This window comes from Pseudorca crassidens, chromosome 9 (assembly GCF_039906515.1).
Source record: "Pseudorca crassidens isolate mPseCra1 chromosome 9, mPseCra1.hap1, whole genome shotgun sequence".
In the NCBI taxonomy this organism is placed as follows: domain Eukaryota; kingdom Metazoa; phylum Chordata; class Mammalia; order Artiodactyla; family Delphinidae; genus Pseudorca; species Pseudorca crassidens.
This window is the reverse complement of record NC_090304.1, coordinates 63,632,316-63,656,556: the sequence shown is the minus strand read 5'-3', so window position 1 is coordinate 63,656,556 and position 24,241 is coordinate 63,632,316. Positions and strand designations below refer to the sequence as shown.

At 41.7% G+C, this 24,241-nt stretch overlaps 1 protein-coding gene and 1 long non-coding RNA gene across 5 annotated transcripts in view; one reads left to right on the top strand and one right to left on the bottom strand.

Annotated features, from left to right (window-relative positions):
• Nucleotides 1-320, bottom strand: part of CCDC83 (coiled-coil domain containing 83) — a 46,787-nt gene extending 46,467 nt beyond the window's left edge. For all 3 annotated transcript variants that reach the window (XM_067750609.1, XM_067750610.1, XM_067750612.1), the window contains exon 1: nt 167-320. The gene's annotated coding sequence lies outside the window, so the exon portion shown is untranslated. The remainder of the gene's footprint in view (nt 1-166) is intronic.
• LOC137230698 (uncharacterized) lies at nt 50-18,560 on the top strand. 2 transcript variants are annotated; one of them, XR_010946222.1, is made up of 3 exons: nt 50-242; nt 3,615-3,763; nt 17,708-18,560. It is a non-coding gene; the product is annotated as an uncharacterized lncRNA (long non-coding RNA). The 2 variants fall into 2 exon arrangements; XR_010946223.1 differs by having other exon boundaries at nt 50-485.
• The last annotated feature ends 5,681 nt before the right edge of the window (nt 18,561-24,241 follow it).

The following is a 24,241-nucleotide window of genomic DNA, read 5'->3' as shown; positions in this document are numbered from 1 at the left end:
AGCCGCGAGCTGCGGGCCAGGCGCGCCACCTGGTGGCAGCAAGGGGAACAATCAGGCCGAGGTCTCGCGCTGCCTCCCTGAGGGTACCGCGCCCTCCCACCTTCTTCCCGCGGGGTTGTCACCGCCGCAAGCCACCCAGCTTACTCCATAAGACGCGCTCGCCCACCTTGCCTCCCTCTAGTGGCAAACCGGGAAGTGGTGAGAAGTGTAGAGACTTGACGTCCGGGCTCTGTGTTGTGACCGTAAGCCGCTCACTTGTTTCTTCCCCTGTAAAATGAGACGTCCGGACTGGTCTGTGGTTTTCAAGCAGCGCGTAGCATCCTACGATGTTGGGATGTGTGCGCGTGACGGGGATTCAGCGCGCCCCCGCCACCCCTACCAGCCCCTTCCACCTGGGCAGCTTTTCTCCTGTCTACTTTTGTTTTGTGTAAGAGTTCTTTTAACTCCAAACAGAAGTGCAAACCCCTGGACTAAATGCTTATAAGGTAACTTACAGCTTTAAAAGTCCTTGATCCGGCTTGTTTTCTTTCTCGTTTTACTTTTTTGCTTCTAAACCTTAAGAAAACCAGTATAGATTTTGTCTTTCCCTCTCTTTCCACTTTTGGCAGCTCTCTCCTAATTCAGGGGGAAAAAATATCACACACCTACAACCGCTAACGTTCCTCTTTTCCTCATCTGCGTTCGTTCTCATTCTCTGCCTCAAGACAATTTCTTACATCCTGAGAGCACTTAGTTAGAGTCAATTATTCATCCTTTTGTCCCCAGAAGACAAAAATGAGGCGCTCTCTTGGGCCTCCACTCTCTGCAGAAGTCTCCTGTTTGGCATTCTTGAATTTGATTTAAAAAATACATTTTCATGTTTTATGATTAATGCTGTTACATTAATACATATTAAGAACTTAAGGAAGGGAACTGAAGCAGTGAATAAAAATATTAATTACCTTTGGTTAAGGTAGTTTTTCTCATCAGTAAAAAGTCATCCAAAACCTAGCCAGTTTGAGATCATTTATGTCTCCTATCTCATTCGAACCGCCCTTTATTCTATTAGTGTTATATATTTCTTTAGGGCCAATTATAATAATAACAACAGGTGGGGATATGGGGTAAAATTACTGAATAGAGTTCGATGCAAGAGGGACAAAAAAAGCTACCACACAAATTTTTTAAAGCATGGGGATTTTTTTGTTGCTGTTCAATGGAAAAACAATTTTGTGATTCTTCAGTCCTTTGAATTCATTCCTAAATCACTTTCTATAAATCTTAGGCCAGTTTCTTTTGCTAGAGCCTGGGCCCATGGTCAAAAATGTACTTTTACCCTATCATTTATCGCCTGTGCAGTTTTTCTTATGGTGTTTGCCAGTTTGTGGTCAAACAGTGAAGCCAGATAAAAACCATTTACAGAGTTTCCTCATTTGACCTTGATTTTCTGTTAGCCTTGCCATGTGGAATGAGGCAGAAATAGAGGCAGGAGAGTTTCTGTGGTAGAAAAAGCCAAATATGTTGTCTGATTTTGGCAAAAACACAAAGAACTTGTTTGGTATGTTCTGTTGCTAAGCATTTTATACTTTAAAATCTATTTTCATTACCTCTGCAAATAGACCGTAAGACAATCAACTAAATGTATTAATATTAAATCTCACAATAATTTTTAGGAACACAAGCTAGTGATTAACCCATTAACCAGTTCAAACTTCTAGTAAATCAGAGCTTTTACTGACAACAAGTTACTTTTTTTTTTTTTTTTTTTTTGCGGTAGGCGGACCTTTCACTGTTGTGGCCTCTCCCGCTGCGGAGCACAGGCTCCGGACGCGGAGGCTCAGCGGCCATGCCTCACGGGCCCAGCCGCTCCGCGGCATGTGGGATCTTCCCGGACCGGGGCACAAACCTGCGTCCCCTGCATCGGCAGGAGGACTCTCAACCACTGCGCCACCAGGGAAGCCCCAAAGTTATTTTTGAGAAATATCAAATTCCTGCTATAACTTCTTATCCAAAACCTTTGTTCCTGACAAATTTGAAACAGTTAAATTGGTGTTTTGCCAAAAAAAAAAAAAAGTCATCAAGTAAAATATTCTCTTGAGGGGAAAAGTTTACATCACCTTTAAGCAGGCATGGTGACAAACTCATAGAGGAGATTATGTTTTGACCCATCATCAACAGCATGATGAGTCTCAAAAGAACTTAGCTAAGTGAAAAAGCCGAGTGTGAGAAATTATATACTACATCACATGAACTTCTAGAAAATCCTGAAAGCAGATCACTGGTTGCCTAGTGCTGATGGGGGGAATGAGGGGATTGACTACAAGGGGGCAGGAGGGAACTTTTTAGGATGAAGGAAATGTTCTATGACTTGATTGCAGTGGTGGTTACAGGGTATATGTATTTGTTAAAACTCATCAAATTATCTTTAAATGGGTGTGTTGTATATAAATTATATGTTTAAAAGTTAATTTAAAAAATAGCTAAAGTTATTTGACAACTCCTCTCATCAAGAGATGGGGTCTCTGTTTCCTCTTCTTGAATCTGGTGGTCTTTATGACTGCTTCAACCAAGAGAATATGGCAGAAATGACTGTACGTCACTTCCAAGGCTAGGTCATAAAAACTCATGCAGCTTCTTCCAGGTTCTTTTGGGATACTTGCTCTGAGGGAGGCCAGCTGCCACGTAAAAAGTCTACTTTGAGACGACCATGCTAGAGAGAGCACGTGTAGGCTCTGTGGTTAACCAACTGAGTCCTGCCTTCCAGCCCACAAAGTGCCAGGCCTGTGAGTGAAACCACCTTGGATCCTCCCAACCAGCCCATGCATCAGCTGAGTATTGCTGAGTTGATCTCATTGATGCCACAAGGAGCAAGAGATCACCAATTACTAACCTACAGAATCTGAGATTCGGTTGTTTTAAGCCACTGAGCTTTGATAGTGCATTAGTTGTCCATCGCTATATGACAAAGTACCCCAACGTTTAGTGATTCAAGACAACAATAATCACTTATTATCTCACGGTTTCTATGCATCAGGAATTTAGGAGCAAGTTGACTGGGCAGTTCTAACTTGGAGTATCTCATGAGGGCAGATGTTGGACAGATTCTGTCTCTGCCTAAAGGAGCTTTCAGTCTAGGAAGAGGGAGGGGCAGACAAATTAATAGGCAACTGCAACAGGGCTAGATAACCCCTGGAACAGGGGTAGAAGCAGAGTGCTAAGGGAAAACCGAGCCCAGCCTTGAGGGTCAAGGAAAAATTCCTAGAGGAAGTGAGGTCTAAACTGAATCTTGACAGTGGGCAAGAATGAGTCAGTTTGGAGGGTGTGAGAGGGGCTGGGACAGAGGCCTGGGCATGTACAAAGGCCTAGAGGTGAAAATGAACATGACGAGTTTCTCATGGAGCTGAAAGAAATTTACTAATGGTTAGATCATAGGGTCCCAGAGAGAAGAAAGGAGCGAGAGGGGAGGCTGGAGAAGCAAGCAGGGGCAGATCCTGATGGGTCCTCTGAACCACGCTCTTTTATAATAACAAATGTTCACTCTGGCCCCAGTGTGGAGGAGGATGGGAGAAGTCAGGATGGGGACAGTTTCCAGGATGAACTCCACTGACCACAGTTCCAATCTTTTTCTGCCTAAGAGCCTCTCCCTTAGGTCTAGTTTCTGGTCCAAGAAACATGTCTCAGGATCTGCCTTTTGCCAGATTGCAGCGACTGGCAAAAAGAATGACCTCATCTTCCTGGCTCAAGTTATCAGCTTGCCTAATCTCTGGAGCCTTCTATGACTCAGGTGAGATGCCTACCTCCACACCAGGAAGTAGTCTATGAAGCTCCACCTCCAGCAAACATATGAAAGGAATTATTATTTTTTTAACATCTTTATTGGAGTATAATTGCTTTACAATGTTGTGTTAGTTTCTGCTGTATAACAAAGTGAACAGCTATACGTATACATATATCCCCATATCTCCTCCCTCTTGCGTCTGCCTCCCACCCTCCCTATCCCACCCCTCCCTCTTACATCTCCCTCCCACACTCCCTATCCCACCCCTCTAGGGGGAGCTGATCTCCCTGTGCTATGCGGCTACTTCCCACTCGCGATCTATTTTACACTTGGTAGTGTATAGATGTCCGTGCCACTCTCTCATGGAGTAACACTACCTCATATCTGGAGAATAGGGCAGTATAGATAATAATTTCCACCTTTTAAGGACTGTATTCATATAATTTTTCCCCCTCGATTTTTTTATTATTGTGGTAAGAACATATGAGATCTGCCCTCTTAACAAAATCTTAAGTGTATAATACAATATTGTTAGCTATAGGCACTATATTTAATAGCAGATCTCTAAAATTTATGCAACTGGCATAAATGAAACTTTGTTGAATAGCAGCTCCCCATTTCCCCCTCCTATGAGCTTGATTATTTTAGATATTCCGTATAAGTGGAATCATGTAGTATTTGTCCTTCTGTGACTGGCTTTATCCATGTTTATCCATGTTGTTGCAAATGGTAGTATTTTCTTCTTCCCTTAGAGATACATAATATTCCATTATATGAATGTACCATGTTTTGTTTATCCATTCATTTTTCAATGGACATTGACGTTGTTTCCATATTTTGGTTATTGTGACTAATACTGCAGTGAACACAGGAGTGCAGATATCTCTTTGAGATCCTGATTTCAATTCTTTTGGATAAATACCCAGAAATAGGATTGCTGGATCCTATGGTAGTTCTATTTTAAGTTTTTTGAAGAACCTCCATACGTTTTTTCCCAAATTTTAAATTCACAATTCAGTAGCTTTCCTGTCTATCAGAAACACTGATTTAGAATAGACTATGGGAAAATGTGTCATTTAAAAATATCACAAAAAGAACAAAGTGTTTAACTACATACTGCTAGCATATGTTCAAAACCTAAATAATAATTTTTTTAAAGTTCTCAAAACTTTTGACTTAGCATATTGCATTGGAAAGGAAATGCGTGCCTGAAGAGAAAATATATAACATTGAAGAATGTCAATTCTTTCCAAAGAAATGTATAAGTTTAATGCAGATCTACAAAAAAGTATTTGTTTGCAGAAGGGAAAATAATTGGGACATTTTCAGGACTATAAATCAATATTAGCACATCCAAGGTAGTGTGCTGTATTTTTAAATGAAAAGAAATAATGAGGTTTTGGGTTACTCCCTACACTTCATATGGTGTTGAAAAATACTAAATATTTTACCTTTTATACAGCACACTAGCTAAGAAAACCACTGCAAAAGACCACATTATGTGATTCCTTTTAGAAGATATTTCCAGAAAAAGAAAAGATTTCCAGAGACAAAAATTGAGAGAGGGGGGTTCCCTGGTGGCGCAGTGGTTGAGAGTCCGCCTGCCGATGCAGGGGACACGGGTTCGTGCCCCGGTCGGGGAAGATCCCACATGCCGCGGAGCGGCTGGGCCCGTGAGCCATGTCTGCTGAGCCTGCGCGTCCGGAGCCTGTGCTCCGCAACGGGAGAGGCCACAACAGTGAGAGGCCCACGTACTGCAAAAAAAAAAAAATTGAGAGACTTCAGTTAGGGCTGTACACAGTAGGGTCACCAGCAGGGGGACCACTTGGAGAGAGAACTGTCCAAATGAGGGATGTGTAGCTCAACAGGGCGCTGCGGAGAGAAGTCTTTGGGTGCTGAAATTGAAAGATCCTTCTAGTGAATGCACTTGACTTTGCGAATTGCTCATTGTGGTGTCTAGAGAGACTGAGAGACATAGGATACAGAACCACACTTTGTTGATCTTATTTTCTTTAAGAACATGCAATTTGGACTAAGTCCAGAGTTTTTCTGAAGCTGCTTACCAGCTGTGTGACCTTGGATAAGCTACTTCTCTTTTCTGCACCACAATTCCTCATCTGTAAATGGAGATAATATTGCATACCTCTCTGGGCTGTTCGGAAGATTAAATAAATGCCTGGTACAATTCCTGGCACGTAGTAGGTTCCCAATAAATACTAATTCTCCATCATACTCCTTCTAAAATATTATTTTAGAGGGAATGCCAGAAAGTAGGAAAAGTGGAGCTCTTCTGGGTCATATTTCCCATGTGGCTGGTCTGGTGGGACCCAAATATGCATCTCTGACCCAGCTGCAAACCTGTACACCCAGCTGCCTACTCAACATCAGTTAGATGTATCACAGGCACATCATGCCCCAAACTCATTATCTCCTACCCCCTCTAACCTGCCCCTTCTCCTCGAGGCTGTGTCCATATTCAGTCAATAGCACCAGCATCTACTTAGCTGTTCAAGCCTGAAGATGGGAGTTATTCTCAACTCTTTCCTTTCCCCAGACCCTAGACCTAATCAACCTTCGAGTTCTGTCAGTCTACCTAGAAATTCGGTAGATTGAACCCATTCATTAATTTTAATCAAAAATATTTGTTGAGCAGCTCGCTTTGAACTAAGCACCATGTCAGGTTCTGTCTTCACTGCCTTCTCCCTAATCCGGGTCACAGTTTTCTCCTATTGACTGAAGAAATAGGTTCCCAACTAGTTGCCCTGAATCTACTTTTTATTTCCTCTAATCCTTTCTCCATGTTCTTCCAGAGATTCATTCCTTTGCTTAAGACCTTAAGTGGCTTCCCACAGAGCCCTCAGGAAAGAATTACTGACACAACTGGTAAGGCTTTCTAAAATCCAGGCCCCCCAGGACAGGGCAGGTTCCCTGCTATGTGCTCCAGTCACTGGTTGGGTTCCCCCAGAAACACACCCTGAGACTGAGATTTGAGTGCAAGTTGTTAATTTAGGAGGTAGTCTCAGGGAGCTCTGGTAGGAGGATGGGGAAATGAGGAGGGAAGGAAAAGAAGCCAATTCAGCATGCATTGATGAACAAGTTACTGGGAGATGGGTAACTGGGGCTCAGCCTCAGTGGAGAACTCTGGGAGACAGTGTATGCTATGGACTGAACTGTGTCCCCCCAGAACGTGTATGTTGAAGCTCTAACCCCAAATGTGACTGTGTCTGGAGATAGGGCCTATAGGGAGGTAATTAAACATCAAGGAGACCCTACAGTGAGATGGTCAGGGTGAGGCCTTGATGCAATAGGATTAGTGTCTTCAAAAAGAGGCACTGGAGAGTTCTCTCTCTATCTCTCTGTCTCTCTGTCTCTTCTCTCTGTCTCTCTCTGTCTCTGTCTCTCTGTCTGTCTGTCTCTCTGTCTCTGTCTCTCTGTCTCTCTGTCTGTCTCTCTGTCTCTGTCTCTCTCTCTGTCTCTCTCTCTCTGTCTCTCTGTCTCTCTCTCTCTCTCTCTCTCTCTCTCTCGCCACACAAGAGGTCACGTGAGCCCACAAACCAGGAAGAGACGCTTCACCGGAAACCAAGCATGCTGGCACCTTAATCTCAGCCGTCCAGCCTCTAAGAACTGTGAGAAAAAAATTTCCTGTTGTTTAAGCCACTCAGTCTATGGCATTTTGTTAACGGCAGCTCAAGCTAAGACAGCATGGAACAACCTCAGAGTTGCCAGGGTGCTCTGGGTGGAAGCTGGGTAGTTAACTCTCAATCCTCATTTGCCATTGGTTTAGGGCTGCACCTGAAGGCACTGATTCCCCAGCAATCACGGCCTGCACCATGCAAGGGCTGAGCTCCTGTTTCCCTGAGCCAGAAAAGTTCTCACTCAGCCTGAGAGTCCCTGGTGGGAAGAAACCTCTGGCTTGCCTGGTGAGCGCTAAGGGATATGGTCAGGGCAATAGTGTCTACCATAGCTCCCAGAAAGCATTTTATCTCTGCTTTGTGGTTCTCTTTACCCTGCAGTGACCCATCAGCTAATCTGTTAGTTCTATAAGGGTGCAGATGATACCTCTCTGCTTCACCAATATACCACCAGGGCTAAGCACAGAGCCTGATATGTAATAGGTGCTCAAGAGATATTTAGTGAATGTGTGGATAAATGAAATATGGTGATGCTTTCAGAAAGTAACCCAGTCACGGCATGCTTTGTATTTGACAGAGAAATTACACATGCAGCAAAAAACCCTCTAAGTTATTGTTACATCTGAATCCCTGTATTCACATAAATCACTGAAATTTCTTAACAATGCCAATTAAGGGCCTTACTAGGCTTTCTAAATAAAGCTTAGGATGTTCATTTTTATCCCTTTGCAGCAAATACAGTCCCGATATCTTTTTTCTAGACCCAGATCCCCTCCACACGTTGTGCTGGGTCCAGGGAAGATGCAAACACTCCACACGTTTTGCTGGGGCCGGGCAGCAGCTTGGCTCAGCCCCGGGAGCTGGCTCCCAGCTGCTCATCAGCATGAGTACAAACAGGTGGAGCGTACAAAGGTGGCCTTATAGAGCTTGGACTTAATCCTGTGAGCACTGTAGAGCCTCGGAATGTTTCCCAGCATGCCAAAAGCAAGACTTTAGAAAAATGAATGGAACAGTGATATTTAGGCAGGGATGGAATGGGAAGAGACTGGAGGCTGGGGAACAAAAAGAGAGGAAAGAAGCCTGAGACAGCGTGGCTGACAGAAACTTTTGAGCTGTGTGAAACTTTCCACTGTGGGTCACTAGGCTGATTGGGGACAGAGAAATCACTGTGGTGAATGAATCAAAGTATACCCCTTCCTGTTATGTGCTCTTTGAAGTTATTTCCTAAAGCGCCAAAGGGGTGTTTGTAAGAAGAGCAATAGGCAATCATAAAAGTTCCCTGTAAACAATCAAGAATGCAAGTTCCCATAGCTGTGTAGGTTTAAAAAGGAGGCAAAATGGCATTGATTTTGGTGTGTTCCTGGGATAACGCACGAATGTTCCATGTGTACCGCACTTGACTTCTCTGAAACTAATAAACTCTGTGCTTTTAAGGGTAAAACTTTGTCTAAACTTAAAATATTCCTCGTCAAATGCTCTGTATCTTGATTGTAGTGGTGATTACTTGCTGATATTCATGTGTCAAAACTCATCAAATTCTACATTTAAAATTGGTGAGTTTGTAAGTTATGCCTCAGTAAAGCTGATTTTTAAAAATTGAATACAGTTCAAATATACCCAGAGATTAATCCAGGCAAATAATATATATGTATGATTCCATCTACGTTAAACCCCAGAAAATGCAAGCTAATGTATAGGGCGAGAAAGCAGATCAATGGTTGCTTTGTCGTGGGCAGGGTAGGGTCAGGAGGCAGGAATTACACAGGATCATAAGACTCTTATGGTAGTAATGGGTATGTTCATAATCTTCAGTGTGCTGTCAGTTTCGAAGGTGTATACATATGTCAGAACATATTTCAATGAAGTGGCGTATCTCTTTACCCCTGCCTGTAAAGTTTATGATGTTGGGAACCATGACCTTCACTACTATATCTCCAACATCTAACCTAGAGCCTGGCGTATACTTGTTGAATAAATTAACAGTTTGGGAAATATTAGCATAGTGGGATGAATCTAGTTCCTAGTTCCGTCATGTTCTAACTATGTAAATGTCTCTAAATCACTGAATGTCTCTAATCTCAATTTGCTCACTGGTGAAATAGAGTTAATAATATTGATCTCATAGGATTGTTGTGAGGGTTACAAATGATGTATGTAAAAAGTTACAAAATAGACCTTGGCAACGATAGATGCTAAATAAGTGGTAGCTTTTATTACTATTTGTAAGACATGCCTCATAATTTCTGGGGATTAGAATGTATTTATTATTTTACACGTATGCACTTTGGAATATACTCATATAGCCATTTCAAATAGGGAGTAATGTAAAGAGCTTTAGCCCATAATGGATCACTGCATAAGTGTGATAATTAATGGATTATTCCAGAAAGTGGACTTTAAAATGATATAGACTTAAAACTAGGTAGAATTGCTTTCAAAAATAAGCCAGCACAGTGGTTTCATGGGTGCATACGTATGTCAAAATTTGTGCAGTTTATTATATGTCAGTTATATTGCAATCAGGCTGTTTTCTTTAAAAAATTAAGCCACCAACGAGTGGAATTAAATACATGAAATAGCTCTATTATTTAGGATGAAGTTTGATTAATATAATTATTTTTTTAACCAAAGGGATCTGTCTCCATTATTTGGCTTCTATTTGAGGACAATTTAATTGTTTCTCAGACAGTTCTTTTTTTAATTGAGATTTGAACTGCAGTTTGACAAATGTCAATGACATCACTGCTGAAACTGCACTCCTTAAATGTAAATATTTGCTGAAAGTTCATCTTGCTTTGACAGTACAAAAGGAAACTTATCCCCATTTCAGAATTGATGGTTGCTTTTTATAGTGATGCCTGGAAAATATGCATAATGCCAGTTTTGTTTTTTTTTTTGCAGTACGTGGGCCTCTCACTGTTGTGGCCTCTCCCGTTGCGGAGCACAGGCTCCGGACGCTCAGGTTCAATGGCCATGGCTCACGGGCCCAGCCTCTCTGCGGCATGTGGGATCTTCCCGGACCGGGGCACGAACCCGTGTCCCCTGCATCGGCAGGCGGACTCTCAACCCCTGCGCCACCAGGGAAGCCCTGTGTATCTTTTTGAATTAAGAGTTTTTTCTGGGTGTATGTTCAGGATTGGGATTTCTGGATCATATGGTAACTCCATTTTTAGTTTTTTAAGGAACCTCCATACTGTTCTCCATAGGGGCTTCACCAATTTCCATTACCATCAACAGTGTAGGAGGGTTCCCTTTTCTCTAAACCCTCTCCAGCATTTATTATTTGTAGACTTTTTGATGATATGGCCATTCTGACTGATGTGAAGTGATTCCTCAATCGTAGTTTTGATTTGCATTTCTCTAATAATTAGCGATATTGAGCATCTTTTCATGTGTCTACTGGACATCTGTAGGTCTTCTTTGGAGAATGTCTATTTAGGTCTTCTGCCCATTTTTTGATTTGGTTGTTTGTTATTGAGTTGTATAAGCTGTTTATATATTTTGGAAATTAAGCCCTTGTTGGTCACATCATTTGCAAATATTTTCTCCCAGTGTATAGGTAGTCTTTTCATTTTGTTTATGGTTTCCCTTGCTGTGCAAAAGCTTATAAGTTTGATTAGGTCCCATTTGTTTATTTTGCTTTTATTTCTATTGCCTTGGGAGACTGACATAAGAAAACATTGCTATGATTTATGTCAGAGAATGTTTTGCCTGTGGTCTCTTCTAGGAGTTTTATGGTGTCTTGCTTATATTTAAGTCTTTAAGCCATTTTGAGTTTATTTTTGGGTATGGTATGAGGGAGTGTTCTAACTTCATTGATTTACATGTGACTGTCCAGTTTTCCCAACACCATTTCCTGAAGAGACTGGCTTTTTTTCCATTGTATATTCTTGCCTCCTTTGTCAAAGATTAATTGACCATAGGAGTGTGGGTTTATTTCTGGGCTCTCTATTCTGTTCCATTGATCCATATGTCTCTTTTGGTGCCAATACCACACTCTTTTGATTACTATAGCTTTGTAGTATTATCTGAAGTCTGGGAGGGTTATGCCTCTAGCTTTGTTCTTTTTCCTCAGGATTGCTTTTGCAATTCTGGGTCTTTTATGGTTCCATATAAATTTGGATTATTTGCTCTAGTTCTGTTAAAAATGTCATGGATAATATGATAGGGATCCCATTAAATCTGTAGATTGCTTTGGGTAATATGGCCATTTTAACAATATTAATTCTTCCAATCCAAGAGCATAGGGAATCTTTCCATTTCTTTGAATCATCTTCAGTTTCCTTTATCATATAAACCTCATCAAGGAGGTGAAAGACATATGCTAAGAACTACAAAACATTAATACAGGAAACTGTATGAGGTTTATTCTGATAAACTGATGAGGTTTATTCCTAAGTATTTTATTTCTATTTTTTGGTGCAATTTTAAAAGCGATTGTTTGTTTGCAATGAAATATCAGAAAGGGAAAGTAAAAGAACAATCCCTTTTAAAATCACATCAAAAAAATAAAATACTTAGGAATAAACCTGACCAAGGAGGTGAAAGACTTATATGCTAAGAGTTTGAGAAGGATCCATATAAGCTCTTTTTTGTATGTTTGGTAGAATTCCCCAGTGAAGCCATCTGGTCCTGGACTTTGTTTGCCTGGAGGTTTGTTGCTGTTGTTGTTGTTGTTGCTGTTTTAATTACAGATTCTATTTCACTTCTAGTAATTGGTCTGTTCAAATTATCTATTTCTTCTCGATTCAGTTTTGGTGGGCTGTATGTTTCTAGAAACTTGTCCATTTCCTCTCAGTTGTCCAATTTGTTGGCATATGATTGTTCATAGTATTCTATTATGGTTTTTTATTTCTGTGGTAACAGTTATTATTTCTCCTCTTTCACTTCTTAGTTTGTTTATTTGGGTCCTCTCTCTTTTCTTCTTGGTGAGCCTGGCCAGAGGTTTGTTGATTTTGTTTATCCTTTCAAAAAACCAGCTCTTGGTTTTATTGGGTTTTTTTCTATTTTTTTAAATCTCTATTTTATTTATTTCCTCTGTGATCTTTATTTTTTCCTTCCTTCTGTTGACTTCAGGTTTTGTCAGGGAGCTTTTAATCTAATAGAAAAGAAGTGTTTATTTTTAGCCTATATCCTTTATATAGCTTAGTTCTCACAATATACCTATGAGATTATTATTATCCCCATTTTACACATAAGGAAACGGGCTTAGAGAAGTTGAGTTGACATTTGTCAAGGGTTACACTCATGGGGAATGACAGCCTGGATTTCAGTTCTCAGCTCTCTGACTCTGAGCATCATTTCCTTAATCTTCTTGTGTTGCCAAGATCTGTACAGTTGGGCTTCTGCCTCAGTTTCCTTGCCTAATATTTTCAGTTTCTGGCTTAGGCTGAGCCCTGCTCCAAACCCCAGACAACTTGGCTAGAAATCATGCGCCCAACTCTTTCCTCCCCATCCACACATCCCCCAGTTAGGGTTCTGCTATAGATAGTCCACTTGCCTGGAAATAAAAAGCATTGCTCCATGTTGCAAAATAGCTTCTAGGAACTAGCCAGAGGAATGTTCCCTTTCATCTATAATTCACCCTCATGGTTCTTTTGAGTTTCACACTCAGCATCAGACACTTCAAAAAGTAAATAAGCTATGTAATAGGAATAGTAAGCAAAGAAGGAAGTGGCACTGATTTATGCAAACTTCATTCTTTGACCTCTTAGCCACGGCAGTATACCTAATGGTCCCAGCATCCTTTCCCTATGAATGGATGTAGCAGACAGTAGCGCTCATGATGTGACTCATCTCAGATCGCATCTCAGCTCTGCCCATCTCTGTCAAGTCTCTGGGGAGAGCAGAAAGAGTGGAATAGACTCTGAGGGGGTCATCTGCACAGGACAGACATTACATAGACCACGGGAGCCCTGGTCTCTGGTCACGGCTTTGAATTCTTGTAGTCCTCCCCCTGCCCCCCTTAGCCTGCTTCCTTGGTGAGCAAGGAGCTTACTTCCTATTGGCTCATTTATTTCCATTGAATTACCCAGTGCAGGGGGAGGGGTAATATTTGCTGCTGCCTCAATCACTTTATCTTACTTAGAATGGCAGAATTTAGCATTTAGGTTGAAATTAAATTGAAATTGAAATGTAGGTATTGAAATTGAAGTTAAATTTCAATTTAGGTATTGAAATGTATCATTGCAAGTTCTCACTGATGGTTGTAACATTTTCTCTGTATGTTACTCAACGCAATCCATTCGACCCCAAGACATTCAGTATGACTCTTTAACAAAATTTAGTGAGAACTCTTTAACAAAATTCTGTCAACCATTCCCCATATTCAGACTGATACTTTTGATGATCATAAACCATTCCCCATATTCAGACTGATACTTTTGATGATCATAAACCAGACTTTCAGCAATCTTCTATAGACCCTATGTCACTCTGATTGACACCTGTTATTTACTTAAGCGTCCCTTCCCTCCACTCACATACCCAACAGACAGTCATACCTGCCCAACCCAAGCTCAAGTTTGCCTTGGACCTTCTGAGCCTCTAACTGTGTGTAGCTGGATCCTTTTATTGCATATCCCTCAGTCCTCTTTCCCTTGGCCACACCACGGGCAACAGCTCTGTAAGTCACTCAAACTCTTTTGCACTCATCCCCCATCAGATAAAATGTAAACATGTTCATGGTCAGCAGTTTGGTGGCTCTTGGTTTCCTTTAATTCGAAGTTAAAGCCCCGCTCAGGGTTTGCCATTGTTTCTGTACAAGTCCAAGGATCTTTATTTGTTTACTCTGAACACGAAGGTGACCCATAGAGCTCCAACCTGACTGACAACAGCATCCTGAAGTCAGTACGTAGATGATTTGGGGCTTATGTGGAGTTTACCTGCATCTTGAAAACTTTTGAGTCTTATCTGATCTAGTGCCCTAAGAAGTAATACAAAGTAAAATTTCAAAGCTTTGCATCAATATTTTCCTCTTGGGACTCCATTCAAGTCTAGAAAATTTTGTGGTCAAACTCCATAATTTTTTTGCCTACAATGTTGACTGTATAATTTTTGGCAAATTGCAGGCATTCTTTGTTGCGAATTCTTTTGAAATCATTGGCAAATGTTTAGTAGCATTGATAATATTGACCACAAATTAGTTCTAAACTTAAAAGAAAAAAATTATTTTGTCTTAGATGTTCTAAAACCTGACTAATTAAAGTGTATTTTTCCCTTTTCTCAAGTCCATGTGCTATTTGTCTCTTAGAAATTTTTAAATGATCTCAGTGTATTAAGTGTCTGACGGAAGACTCCACACGCTGATGGCTGCTAGCCTATTCAAATCTCTCATTTTATTGTTGGTGAATATCAGTAGGCAACATGTGCTTGGCACTCTAAGTAAGGTTACTGTCACAACTCGGAAAATACTCTAGAATTCAATACATTTTCCAAACATTCATTTATTATTCATTCGTTCAACTAATTGATAGCTAGTGCTTACTACGTGCCAGACATTGTTCTGGGTTTTAGGCCTTAAAATGATGAAAAAAGATAGTGTTTCTGCCTGCATGGAGCTTATATTCTAGTGGAGGGTCAGATGTTTAACTGAATGAGTGAATGAATGAATGAAAGTGGAGAGACGGAAGAGGCTGGGATTGGGCTGGATTGCGGTCACAGCAACCAACAATCCTTGATAGTGCCTGAGGGCTTAAACAGATCCAGAAGGAGGTCAGTTCTGGGTGTCTGAACCAGTTTGCGACCTTATACACTGGTAGCCCCTATCAGAAGCCCTGTCTCCACATTTAAATGCTTGGGAAGTTGTTGCTGCCTTCACCTCTGTCCTTCCTTATGCACCCTTTTCCTCTGTAATGTTGGTTCTGGTTACAGTCTTCCCCCCTCTTGGCTGGTTCCCCCTCTGCCAGCCTCCTTGCAATTGATACTTCTTTGGCCTGGCTCTTGCTTCCCCTCTTTGCCTCCATCCTTAGATACTCTCCTTGGATCCCTTCTTACCTCTGTGTTCCACAGCTATTGGCCAGCTCTATCTCAGTCTGAGCCCAGCTCTAGTTTCTAGGTTGGAGCCTTAGACATGACCTGACCTAACTGGGGGAAATCAGATGTCAGGGATTGGGGCCCAGCAGCAGTTTCCAGACAGTGGTGGTGCTCAGATCCAGGCAAGAAACAAGATTGGGGTTGCAGGGGGTTATCTAATTTGGAGCAGGATCATGACTGGGAGGACAAGACTGGCAGGAGAGGGTCAAGGGGTCAGGGATTCAGGCTAGGGTCCCCGCCCGGCAGGGTAACGAAAGTGCAAAGCAGAAAGTTACGGTAAGATCCAGTCTTATAGACAGGCAAGCATAACAGGGGCTAGGGACAAGGCTGCAATTTGGTGAGCACAGGGGGCACACCAAACCCAGGCTGTATTAGTACTAATTCCAGCTTCCATACCTGGGGGTCTGAAACTATTGATCTGACAGGCTGGTTAGGGCTGAGACTCACAGAGAGTACTTGTTCAAAGCACAGACTTTGAGAGGAGACAGAAGAGGGTGTGAATCCCAACTCTGCTATTTACTAGCTCTGTGACCTTGGGCAAATTGCTTTACCTCTCTGATCCTCAGTCGCCTTACCCGTAAAATGGAGATGGTAACATCTGCCTTACATGGATGTGGTGAGGATTAAATGAATGAATTGGGGAAGACTATGAGGCCTCCTCAAAAAGGAAGGCCAATAAACAAGTCTCTGAGCATCTGGGGCAAGTGGGGAGGGGACAACAGTCAGCAGCACAACGCTGGCACGGCCGGCTCTGGTTTCAACAGTCGTCTAGCGTGGTCCTTCAGGTCTGGCTGCTGGAGAGACTAACACCCAGTGGGGTGCCCTCCCACTGGGTCTGGGGGAGTGGTTGAGTGTTGGCCCATTTATCTCTACCACATGCTCATGTGTACAGTACTCTTGTATTTGCCATGGCTCTGCCGTCAGCTCATAACCTCCCTGAGCCCTGAGCCAGCGTGTCTCCTTCTTTTAAACTCAAACAACGTTGACCCAACATTGAAAATGGGCATATACATATGGCTTCTATTGCTGAGTCTGTTCCGTATACCAGTGTTGGACTTAACCTTTTGTTCTGCTCAGAAATCTTCGGTTGCTCCTTATTTTTAATTTTTTTTGTGGTACGCGGGCCTCTCACTGCTGTGGCCTCTCGTGTTGCGGAGCACAGGCTCCAGACGCGCAGACTCAGCGGCCATGGCTCACGGGCCCAGCCGCTCTGCGGCATGTGGGATCTTCCCAGACCAGGGCACGAACCCGTGTCCCCTGCATCAGCAGGCGGACTCTCAACCACTGCGCTACCAGGGAAGCCCGGTTGCTCCTTATTTTTAACTGCATCTGTTCAATTTTCTAGGCCTTTTAGAATCTGACTTCAGTTTCTTAGCCACTGAGCTCCCTCTGCTTCCTAACGCTCCCCCTTTCTGTCTCACCCAGAGCTGTCGCTCATCACAGCTTCTCCTTCCCCCTTGGGTGCTTCACCTCCAGCTGCCCCTGCTGTTCCTCCTCTCTCTAAAATCCTACTCTTCCTTCAACCAGGCTCAAGTCTCCTTGCCCTTGAAGCCCTTTTTCTAGTTCTTGTTGTTTTCTTCCAGTTTTATTGAGATATAATTGACCTACCACACTGTATTATAAGTTTAAGGTGTACAGCATAATGATTTGCTTTACATACATTGTGAAACAATTACCACAATTAGTTTAGTGAACATCCAACAGCTCATAGCCATACAAAAGAAGAGAAAGAAAATGTTATTTCCTTGTGAAAACTCTTAGGATTTACTCTCTTAACACCATTTACATGTAACATTCAGCAGTGTTAATTATACTAATCATGTTGTACATTACATCCCTAGTACTTGTTTATCTTATAACCGGAAGTTTGTACCTTTTGACCTCCTTCATCCAATTCCCCTCACTCCACCTCCTACCTCTGGGAACGACAAATCTGATTTCTTTCTTGAAACCCTTTTTGAATCCTGGAATGCTTATAGATCTACATATCCTTGAGCACCTGTGATACTTAATAGTTTAGAATTTATCAAATTACACAAAATCTAAGATGCCATCAACTAAAGATGCACCATTATTTTATGTGCCATTAGGAAAACCCTTCTAATTAAACTGGCAACTAGAGAATGTAAGACACCTTTTGATTTCAGAAATGTTAAGCTATAAAAAAAGGACATGTTAGAATCAATGAAATATGGTAATTATTTAGCGGTACTTATTATAATTATAATGGACTGTAATTATCACTGTTTCATAATTGCTGTTTATTTTCTGACTCGCCTACTAGAATGAGGACTTCATGAGGACAGATTTCATGCCTGACCATTCACTTACTATCCAGCTCACCTCTGGTACTCAACAGATGTTTGCATCAGTAGATTTCTAAAGTGAACAGAAAGTTCCTCGAAGACAAGAATTATGTATTACACTCTTATGTATACTTATTTTTAAAATTGACATGTAACACCCGTAAAGTGCACTAGTCTTAAGGGTAGAGCCTGAAGTCTTTTTATATATGTATACATCTGCATTATAATCACTCAAATTAAGATATAGAACATTTTCCTACAGTACTTTTCCCAGTGCTGAGGAAATAGGAGGTATCTGTCTATACTTATTGATTGATTAAATGGTCTTCAGCTACCCTTGTATTGCTCAGTTTCAACTCACTACTGTTTTCCCTAGTTCAGTGGTTCTCAAACTTGCAAGAATTTGGAGAATCACCTGGAAGGCTTGTAGAAACACAGATTGCTGGGCCCCAACCCCAGGTTTCTGATTTAGAAGGTCTGTGGTAAGCCTGAGCATTTGCTTTTCTAACAAGGTAGTGCTGATGTGGCTCTAGTGGGATGGAGAGGGGGGGGATGTCTTTCCAAAGGTATTAAATTCTCCCTAGTCACATGCTCATTCTAATCAGGGGTTCTTCACCTTTTCTGAAAGCCCTGGCAGTGTGGTGAAGCTCAGGTACTCCCTAGAATAATATTTCTAAATGGAATAAAGTAAAATATTTGGGACTACAAAGAAAACCAATTATATTAAAATGGATTGTTCAAATTATTTAAAAAATTGTAATATGTACAATATTTGTGACAAGTCAGCTGTGATGTGATATTAAAAAAATTGAGGTTTCTTTTGGTGAAAAACTCCCACACCTACCGTTAGTACTACTGTGGTTTGTTGCATACATTTCCAGTTGAAAGAAATGGTAAATTTCAGATAGAGTTTAGTGAAAATAAAGAACCTAGGTTAGGAATACTCGCCCTTGTGCAATCTGAAATGGGGTGCTCTACTCTTTTTTTTTTTTTTTTTTTTTTTATTGGTACGCGGGCCTCTCACTGCTGTGGCCTCTCCCGTTGCGGAGCACAGGCTCCGGACACGCAGGCTCAGCGGCCATGGCTCACGGGCCCAGCCGCTCCGCGGCATGTGGGATCTTCCCGGACCGGGGCACGAACCCATGTCCCCTGCATCGGCAGGCGGACTCTCAACCACTGCGCCACCAGGGAAGCCCAAGGGGCACTCTACTCTTGACATTTGGTGAAGTTCCAAACAATTCAGTTTGGTGGTTCAATATTATTAATTAAGTATCTCCTATGTGGAGACACTTTGATAGATGATCGACATTCAGAGAGGAATAAGACACTGTCTCTTCTCTGTACAAGTACCTCCCATTTTGGTGGGAAATATAAAAATATAAACTGATGATTAAAGTGGAGTGTGACATATGCAGAAATAGAAGTATGAACAAGGCACAGAAGTAAAGAATGGAATGATTTATGCAGAAGTGTGAGAGATGGGGATAAGATCTAGAACTCGGTCAAATGGAAGTTGTAGTGGTAGACTATTACCTCAGTGGTCCTTGATGAAACATGCCTCCACATATTCAGATCCCCTGTATTGACTCTGAACTTGGCCACAAAACTTGCTTTGGCCAGAGGATATTACCAAGCATGACACAAATAGTTGCACATGGGGGCTTGTCTCTTGTAATGTTTGGGCTTCAGCTGCCATTTCAGAAGCTTGGACTTAGAAGACTGGATGAGGAAAGGCCATGTGGAGAGTGGCCCCAGAGGATGAGAGGCCATCTTGGATGTTCCAGCCTCAGTTGAGCTCTCAGCTGAATGCAGTCATTTCAGACATCCCAGGTAGTAGTGAGGGAACAGCAGCAGTACCGCCCAGCCTACAGAGTAATGAGAAGTAGTAAATCATTGTTTTAACCACTATGTTTTGGAGTGGTTTGCTACACACCAATTGGTGATTGAAACAGTTGTTTTTATTTTTTAATTAATTTATTTATTTACTTTTGGCTGCGTTGGGTCTTCGTTGCTGCGCGCGGGCTTTCTCTAGTTGCGGCTAGCAGGGGCTACTCTTCCTTGCGGTGCGCCGGCTTCTCATTGCATGGCTTCTCTTGTTGCGGAGCATGGGCTCTAGGCACACAGGCTTCAGTAGCTGTGGCTCAGGTCGCGGGCTCTAGAGTGCAGGCTCAGTAGTTGTGGTGCCTGGGCTTAATTGCTCTGCGGCATGTGGGATCTTCCCGGATCAGGGCTCGAACCCATGTCCCCTGTATTGGCAGGAGGATTCTTAACCACTGCGCCACTAGGGAAGCCCCAAACAGTTGTTTTTAATTTCTTTACTTTCTGTCCTCTTCCATTTGGCTTTTAAAAAATGCAGAGGACGTGCTTCCCTGGTGGCGCAGTGGTTGAGAGTCCGCCTGCCAATGCAGGGGACGTGGGTTTGTGCCCCAGTCCGGGAAGATCCCATGTGCCACGGAGCGGCTGGGCCCGTGAGCCATGGCCACTGAGCCTGCACATCTGGAGCCTGTGCTCCGCAACGGGAGAGGCCACAACGGTGAGAGGTCCGTGTACCGCAAAAATAAAATAAAATAAAATAAAAATGCAGAGGACAAAACACTGTTACAAAAAAAAAAAAAGCTGATGCAGAGATTTTTCTACAAACAAATAGGCACAGTTTCCAGGGAAGTGTCTAGTGCTTCATACTTTTAAATCCTATAAGATCTATGGCTAGAGAATTGATATGAAAATTATGACTCTGGTAAACTTAAATGCTGATCTTCAGAGAATGATTACTTTAAATCATAAACTCTTAAAACCTGGGATTTTGAGCAGGAAGACATCTTGGAATCTATGCAGTCTAACCTCTTAATTTAAGGACACTGAGGCTTGAGAGGTTAAAACCACACTGTGTGTTGTTAGTAGGATCCAGAAAGGAAGCCAAGTCTCCTGGCTTCTAATGCAGTGTCTTTTAACAAGTAAGAAATGGTCATTTGTAGATTACCACTTTCATGATCTTATTTTCACAATAGGCAGCGTTGGTATATTTATACTTCCCTATTTTATAAATGAAAGAACCTGAGATTTGGATTTGAAGAGACCTGCTCATTTCACATAACTCATAAAACCAGGACTAGATTCTGGGCCTTATGACCCCTGGTCCAGGGCTTTTTTATTATATCAGGCTGCCTGTGATGTCCAGTGTAATAAGCAAAGAAATAAACAAATATATTTTTGAAAGAGAATCAGTAGCAGACACTAATCTTGTTCATCTTTGAATTCCTCATAGCAATATACCATGTACATAATGTTCACTCAGTAAATAGTTGTAATATGAAATGAATATATGAATGAATGAATGAACAACTGAATAAACAAAGGATAGACCAGGATTATGTTTCATTTTAACCAGATATTCACTCAGTAAATATTTGTAATATGAAATGAATATATGAATGAATGAATGAACAACTGAATAAACAAAGGATAGACCAGGATTATGTTTCATTTTAACCAGACATTCCGTTCTTGAAATGTATGATTACTCAAGATCCCTCTGTACTTGAAAAGGAATAGGGGATAAAACCCCCAGTCAGTAGTAATGACAACATTTTGTAATTATTGTGCTTTGAATTCAAAAGCAGAGTATTAGACACAAAGGTAAGCTCTTTCAATATGTCTCTCCTATTTTGTACATAATAACTCAAAAGGCCCTCTCTGGACATGGCACAATGGTGGGAAGGAGGTGAAGGGAGAACTTTCTACTGAGCCATCGGGAAATGAAGGTTACTCCCCTTCTCCCAGTGAAGAACTAAGGTAGCAGAAGTGACCCAGGCAACCTTGAGCAGCCTTGTCCAGTAGAAGGAGAATGAGAGCAACATATTATTTATTTATTTAATAAATAAATAAATAAATAAAATTATTTATTTATTTATTGGCTGCGTTGGGTCTCTGCTGCTGCGTGCGGGCTTTCTCTAGTTGCAGCAAGCGGGGGCTACTCTTCGTTGCTGTGTGCGGGCTTCTCATTGTAGTGGCTTCTCTTTGCTGTGGAGCACGGGCTCTAAGTGCGCGGGCTCAGTAGTTGTGGCACACGGCGTTAGTTGCTTTGCGGCATGTGGGATCTTCCCAGACCAGGGACTGAACCCATGTTCCGTACATTGGCAGACGGATTCTTAACTACTGTGCCACCAGGGAAGTCCAACGTATTTAATTTAAAATTTTCTAGTAGCTACAGTAAAATAAAAGAAAACAGATGAAATTAATTTTGATAACATGTTTTATTTAATTCAATATGTCCAAAATATTATCTTTTCAACATCGAATCAACACAACAAGTATTGATGGGATATTTTACTTTTTTTTTGTTTTTCTGAGATGTACTTGGGGTACATCTCACTCCAGACTAGCCACATTTCTAGTGCTTAGTAGCCATATGCGCCTAGTGGCTACCATTTTGGACAGCACAGGCCTAGCCACACAGGACATGGTGATTCTGTAAAAGGAAGGTGACAGTAATCACAACACAGAGGAAGTAGTCTCCTGAGGAGCACTTGAGGAAGTTACCCTGCTTTGGTCCAATCACGTAACCCAAACCACTGCTGTTGAAGGGAGAGTCTACTACCTCGTGTTTGGCTCTTCAGCCCTGGGCAAGTACCTTAACCTTCATATAACTCAGTTTCTCATCTGTTGTCACTTGGAGCTGCTCAGATGATTATATAGGTAAAAGCATTTAGTCAATACCTGGCAGGTAGGAAGTACTTGATTAGTAGTAGCTATAAACATCTACTAGGATCCCACCTTATCACACAAACCTTAACCTCATTTTAGAGTTTTATTAAAAGGTTAGTAGGGCTCCCTACGGATTGCTATCGTCTCTTCCGCAGCAAGTGGAAAGGGGCTCTTAGGTAAGGTGAATTGGAAAAAAAAAAAAATGTAAAGAAACAAAAATGGTCATGAGTTGCATTATAACTAGATTTCTTCTATTAGAGGGAATCATATTAATAAAATAAGATGGTGTTCTACTTTTTTGAAGTTGTGGTAAAATGTACATAACATAAAATCTGTAACGGAGCAGGACCCTATGGGGCCTTCCCAGGACAGACCCCTCCCCTATATCCTCTGCTGTAGTTCCTCTCTGACTACCTAGATAATAGTATCTCATGCATATTTCCTGCGTTTTTCATTTGCTAAAAACCACCACCATGTGGAAGAAATTAACTCCTTGACGATCATGAGCACGCAGCCCCCAGACCTGCTGGTGACTAAGGATTGACCACCATCAACCAGAGAACTGTGCAGGAGTGGATCACATACCCTTTGGGATGACTCTCTCTCACCTGGCCTTTAAAAATGCTTTGCTGAAATGCTTCAGGGAGTTCGGGGGGGTGGTTTGGGCACGAGCCCTGCAATAATCCCTTCTCTGCTCCAACTCCAACTTTTCGGTTTGTTTGGCCTTACTGTGTGTTGGGCACATAAACTTGTGTTCGGTAACAAATCTACCATTTTAACCATTTGTAACTGTACAGTTCTATGGCATTAAGTGCATTCACACTGTTCTATAACCATCACCATCATTCATTTCCAGAACTTTTTCAACATCCCACAATGAAACTCTGTATCCAGTAACTTCCTATTACCCCCTTCCCCAGTCCCTGGTAAACACTAGCCTACTTTCTGTCTTTTTGTGTTTGACTATTCTAGGTATTTCATATAAATGGAGATCTTTATTATTTTATTTTTAAAATAAATTTATTTATTTATTTTTGGCTGTGTTAGGTCTTCGTTGCTGCACATGGGCTTTCTCTAGTTGCGGCGAGTGGGGGCTACTCTTCGTTGTGGTGCGTGGGCTTCTCATTGGGTGGCTTCTCTTATCGTGGAGCACAGACTCTAGGCGCACAGGCTTCAGTAGTTGTGGCACACGGGCTCAGTAGTTGTGGCTTGCAAGCTCTAGAGTGCAGGCTTAGTAGTTGTGGCGTGTGGGCTTAGTTGCTCCACAGCATGTGGGATCTTCCTGGACCAGGGATCAAACTTCTGTCCCCTGCCTTGGTAGGTGGATTCTTAACCACTGTGCCACCAGTGAAGTCCCTGGAGGTCTTTATTTTTTGAAGTAACATGTTATTTCTTTAAACATTAAAGTAAGAAAATATGTTCTTACAGATAGAGTAAACCAAGAAATGTTTTTAAAGAATAATTAATGTTGGAATGCATGTTGATATGTGCAGATGAAAGGCACTGAAGTAACAAATTATGAGTATTACACATACATATCTGATCACCATGAAGGTTTTTCTTTACTTTTTTAAAAGGAACTCTATGAAAATATATGCACATGAATATAAATTAGGACGTCTGCATAAGACCATTGCTCATAAATGTCATAAATAATCAAAATGTTCATGAATATCAGAAATCTCTCTGGTTTACAGATCCTTGGGTTCCAACCTTGGCTGTGTCACTAGTGTGCCATTTGGCCTAAGCTTAGGACCTGATCCTCTCTAGTCCCTCCTATCTTCATCTGTAAAATGCAGATACTAATA